The sequence below is a fragment of the Erinaceus europaeus genome, chromosome X (assembly GCF_950295315.1).
Source record: "Erinaceus europaeus chromosome X, mEriEur2.1, whole genome shotgun sequence".
NCBI classification, from domain to species: domain Eukaryota; kingdom Metazoa; phylum Chordata; class Mammalia; order Eulipotyphla; family Erinaceidae; genus Erinaceus; species Erinaceus europaeus.
The window spans coordinates 912,055-918,059 of record NC_080185.1 but is presented as its reverse complement, the minus strand read 5'-3'; positions in this window follow the sequence as shown (position 1 = coordinate 918,059).

Genomic DNA, 6,005 nt, shown 5'->3' with positions numbered 1-6,005 from the left:
GGATCAGCGCGGCTGGGCCGTCACCAGCCGGGGCGGGCGGGGCGGGGAGGGGCGGGGCTTCCCGAGGTCCCGCCCCGCGGGGAGCCGTCACGCCCGAGGGGCTGCGGGGAGGAAGCCCGGGCCGCCGCCCCAGCCCCCACGGGTTCTGCCGCCGGTCTGGTGGGCGACCGAGCGCGGAAGCCTGACTCCTGCTCCAGACGCCGGCGGTTCGCCTTGGATCCGCGCTGGGGCCCCTGCTTGGGGACTCGCACTGGAGCGGGCGCGACCCCCAGTGCCACCAGCCGGCTCTGGTGTGCGGTCCGCCGGCGCCATCCACTCCGGTCGCGGGGCGCCCACCCAGGCCCTTGGCCTCTCCCCCCGCACACACTGCTCAGCTCTCCGCTTCTTCCTCTTCCTGATGGCGGTGACACACATGCGCCTTCTCCCTCTGGCTGACCACCTTGGCCTCTGTGTACAGGCCGTCGAGGCCCATCCCGAACAGCACAAATTCTGATGCCACGAGGACTCGAGGAAACCAAAAGACCAAACATTCCTGAGGACTTGGGCAGCTGGCTACCTTAGCCCGAGGGTGCCCTACAGATGTTCAAACAGCCTGCACAATCAGGCGAAGCCAGGAGCAAAGCAAACAAGCACTAGGCTGACAAGGCTCTGGCCACACCATCTGCGCTCAGCCTCACCCAATGGCAAGTGGAGCCCCTAGCCACACAGCACTGGAAGCTATCCTCACTCCACCGACAATTTCTAGGCTTTTCTGAAAGCTGTCTGCACTGCTTCTGAACCACAAATGAGAATCCTGGTGAAGCAGGTCTGCAGGTGTCGATCTTTCTCTCCCCCTTTCTGTCTTCCCCTCCTCTCTCCATTTTTCTCCATCCTATTCAACAACAACAGCAATAACAACAACAAGGGTGACAACAAGGGCAACAAAATGGGGGAAAATGGCCTCCAGGAGCAGTGGCTTTGGTAGTGCAGGCCCTGAGCCCCAGCAATAACTCTGGAGGCAAAAGAAAAGAAAATCCCCGTGCAGGGTTGTCAGAGGCACAGGGCCCAATTTTCTCTTCTGAGAGACACATGTCCGATGGCTCCTCTCCACAAGGTTACCCAAAAGGAAGTACAAAATGTGAGAAAGAGAGGGAGTCAGACACAGAGATTGAATGGGAGATAGAGACACACAGAGAGAGACAGGTTGAGAGGGAAGAAGGGAGGAAGAGAGGGAAAGAGCTACCATGTTTGGGGCATGCTACAGGGACACACCAGCTGAGCAATGGGGCGGACCAGGGAACCCATGAATATGTGCCGTAGGATAAAGGGGACCAGCTAAGCAAGTAGAGAGAGTTGTCACTCATTAAAAAGCTGAAAAGGGGACCCTGGGTCCATCCTCCTAGAGGGTTAAAGAACAGGAAAGCTATCAAGGGAGAGGATGGGATACGGAGTTCTGGTGGGGGGGGATTGTGTGGAGTTGTACCCCTCTTATCCTATGGCTTTTGTCAGTGTTTCCTTTTTATAAATAAATAAATAAAATGAGACAGGTGAATCTAAAAAAAGAAAAGCTGAAAAGGGGGGCCGAACGGTGGCACATCAGGTTAAGCGCACATGGCACGAAGCGAAAGATCCAGGTCCGAGCCCCCGGCTCCACACCTGCGGGGGGGGGGGGGTCACTTCACAAGCGGCGAAGCAGGTCTGCAGGTGTCTATCTCTCTCTCCCCCTCTCTGTCTTCCCCTCCTTTCTCCATTTCTCTCTGTCCTATCCAACAACAACAACAATAACAACAACAAGGGCAACAAAATGGGGAAAATAGCCTCCAAGAGCAGTGGATTCGTAGTGCAGTCACTGAGCCCCAGTGATAACCCTGGAGGCAAAACAAACAGGCAAGAACTGGAAAGGAGCCTTTTTAATTTTATTTTTATTTTTATTTATTCCCTTTTGTTGTTCTTGTTGTTTTATTGTTGTAGTTATTGTTGTTGTTATTGATGTTATTGTTGTTGTCGTTGTTGGATAGGACAGAGAGAAATGGAGAGAGGAGGGGAAGACAGAGAGGGGGAGAGAAAGACAGACACCTGCAGACCTGCTTCACCGCCTGTGAAGCGACTCCCCTGCAGGTGGGGAGCCGGGGGTTTGAACCGGGATCCTTACACTGGTCCTTGCTTGGTGCCACGTGCGCTTAACCCCCTGCGCTACTGCCCGACTTCCTGCCTTTTTTTTTTTTTGCCTCCAGAGTTATCACTGGGGCTCAGAGGGAGAGAGAGGGAAACTGCAGACCTGCTTCACCACTTGTGAAGTGTCCCCTCTGCGGGTGGGGAGCAGGGGACTTAAATCCATATCTTTGTGTGCGTCCTTGTGCTTAGTACTATGTGTGTTTAACTGGGTGTACCACCGCAGCCCCCCCCCCCCAGAAGAGCTCTTTATATTGAAAAATACAACATCGGAACCCACCTCCACACCATATGCAAAGAAAAAAAAATACCACATGGTTAAGGGCCTAAATGTCAAAAATACTACTTTAAAGCTCTTGACAGAAATCATTACAAAGAACTTGTGCACTTTAGGATACAGATTTCTTAATCTTTAGACAGACAAAATATTGAATATACGGGGGTCGGGCGGTAGCACAAGGAGTTAAGCGCACGTGGCGCGAAGTGCAAGTACCCTGCATAAGGATCCTGGTTCTAGCCCCCCGGCTCCCCACCTGCAGGGAAGTCGCTTCACAGGTGGTGAAGCAGGTCTGCAGGTGTCTGTCTTTCTCTCCCACTCTCTGTCTTCCCTTCCCCTCTCCATTTCTCTCTGTCCTATCCAACAATGACGACATCATCAACAACAACAACAATAATAAATACAACAACAAGATAATAAGGGCAACAAAAGGGAAAATAAATAATAATAAAAAATTTAAAATATATTGAATATACAACACAATGTCTATTTAACTTTCTTAGAACTTAGAAATTTTTGTTCTTCAAAAACACCCTAAAGATGAAAAAAAAAAGATGCATTCGCACAAAATGTTTGAATGCTTGACACACGCAAAGTGACACAGGGTTTCTATTACGATTAGGAAAAGACTACAAATCAGTAAGGCACAGCCTGTCCAGTGCAGAGACAGGTAGAAAGCAGGCCCTAGTGTTCACAGGGACACAGATACGCGATGTCCTTGTGAACAGACACTGAGCTCATTAGTTGCCAGGGACAAGAAAATGCAAACTCCAGTAAGCCCCCTTGTCCACTTGCTGTCAGTAAGAACCCACAGCTCGCTGTGGACTCAGAGTGCATGGTAACTGATGGCACTGATGTCTTTCCATGCAGCCTGTCACCTGTAAGTCTCATCTATTGAATTCCTGCGCACCCAGTGTGCTCGTTTTTCTTATTTATTTATTTATTTATTTATTTATTTATTTATTTATTTAAAACAGAAGGAGAGAAAGAGCCAGACATCACTCTGGTACATGTGCTGCCCGGGATTGAACTGAGGACCTCATGCTTGAGAGTCTGATGCTTTGTTCACTGTACCACCTCTCGGACCACGTGCTCGTTTTTCTGATTCCTTGCTTGGTGTGTTCCTTATTGGTCAGTCAGAATCCTTTGTGTCTGTGGAAAGTATGTTCATCCAGCTTGAGGGCCATATTTATCACTCTCTACATCCTGCATTTGGAATGAGGGAAAGGACTTTTTTTTTTTTTTTGCCTCCAGGGTTATCACTGGGGCTCTGTGCAGCACTACGAATCCACTGCTCCTGGAGGCTGTTTCCCCCATTTTGTTGCCCTTGTTATGGTTGTTATTGCTATTGTTGTTATAGGGAAGTACTTCTTTTATTTTATTTATATACTTGATATTTTTGCCAGAACGATGCTTGACTCTGTTTGCTGTGGTGCTTGGAATTGAACCCGGGCCTCAAACGTTAAAGTCTTTTAATTAATTAATTAATTTATTTTAATTTATTCTCTTTTGTTGCCCTTGTTTATTGTTGTAGTTGTTATTGATGTTGTCATTGTTGGCTAGGACAGAGAGAAAGGGAAGACAGACAGGGGGAGAGAAAGACAGACACCTGCAGACCTGCTTCACTGCCTGTGAAGCGACTCCCCTGCAGGTGGGGAGCTGGGGCTTGAACCGGGATCCTTACGGCAGTCCTTACACTTTGCGCCACATGCGCTTAACCCACTGTGCTACCGCCCGACTCCCAAACATTGAAGTCTTTTTGTAGAACCATGATGTTATCTCCTTAGTCCGAGAAATCTTTTTATTTGTTTGATTGTTTATTTGTTTATTTTATTGGGGAATGAATGTTCTCCATTCGACAGTAAGTACAATAGCTTGTACATGCGTAGCCTTCCCCAGATCCCCATACAACAATGCAGCCCACTAGCGGGGCGGAGAAATCATCATTCTCTAGGTTATCGCCGGGGCCTGGGGCCGGCGCTACGAATCCACTGCTCCTGGAGGCCCATTTTGTTCCCATATTTTCTCCATTTCGTTGCCTTTGTTGTTGTCCTAATTGTTATTTTTGCCACTGATGTTGTCGTTGTTGGCTAGGACAGAGAGAAATGGAGAGAGGAGGGGAAGACAGAGAGGAGGAGAGAAAGATAGACACCTGCAGACCTGCTTCACCACCTGTGAAGCGACTCCCCTGCAGGTGGGGAGCCGGGGGCTCGAACCGGGATCCTTATGCCGGTCCTTGTGCTTTGTGCCACCTGCGCTTAACCCGCTGCGTCACCGCCCGACCCTCCTAGGTTACTCTTTTTGATATATGTTTAGGAGGGTTGGGGAGATAGCACAATGGATATATGTTTAGGAAATCATTTTCTACTGCCAAGACATCACAGAAGTTTCCTACATTGTATTTTCAAAGTTTTGTCTTTCTCATTTAAGTCCTGAAAGTACTCAGAATTCAGTTTCATATGGTATAGAGTCCGATTTCATTTTTTCATGTTGTAATGAATTTTTCAGTTCCACTAATTAACTGCTTTTTTTTTTTTTTTACTGCTTTAATAATGATCAAGAAGATCATAGGAGAAGAGTGGTACAATTCCACATAATTCCCACCATGAGACTTCTGTGTCCCATCCCCTCCACTGGAAGCTTTCCTGTTCTTTATCCCTCTGGGAGTATGGACCCAGGATCATTATGGGGAGCAGAAGGTGGGAGGTCTGGCTTCTGTAATTGCTTCTCTGCTGGGCATGGGCACTGGCAGGTTGATCTATACCCCCAGCTTGTTTCTATCTCTGCTTAGTGGGGCAGGGCTCTGGGGAGTTGAGGATTCAGGACACATAGGTGAGGTCGTCTATCAGGGGAGGTCAGGTTGTGTTCACGCTAGCATCTGCAACTTGGTGGTAGAGTAATGGAGCTGAAGGGTTGGCATTCCAGGCCTGACGTCTCTGGATGTAGTCCAAAGTGAAACATGTCGAGGTGGTACTGGTTGCATTGACTTGGTTGAGCTCAGCAGATGCAGGATCAAATGGTCTGGATCAAGAGAAGTGTGAAGGAAAACGAGCCAAGCCCCAGAGGTTCCAGGACTGGGAAAGCTATGGGTTTACAGAGAATGGGGAGGCTTCCTGCTGTCTTAGAGTCTAAGGAGGCAATAGACAATTATTGTGATAACCAGGTTATTTGGGAGCTTGGTTTACTCTGAAAACCTCATGGTTAGGACTTTCTGTATAATACAAGACCTTACCATGATTTATGTCATATAATGCTATTTACAAATAACTATATCTCTTTTTTTTTTTGCCTCCAGGGTTTTGCTGGGGTGAATCCATTGCTCATGGAGGCTATTTTCCCCATTTTGTTGCCCTTGTTGTTGTTATTGTTATTGTCATAGCTGTTGTTGTTGTTGGATAGGACAGAGAGAAATCGAGAGAGGAAGGGAAGACAGAGAGGAGAGAAAAATAGACACCTGCAGACCTGCTACACTTCTTACTAAGTGACGACCTGCAGGTGGGGAGCTGGGGGCTCAAACCAGGATCCTTACTCCAGCCCTTGCACTTTGCGCCATATGCGCTTAACCCGCTGCACTACC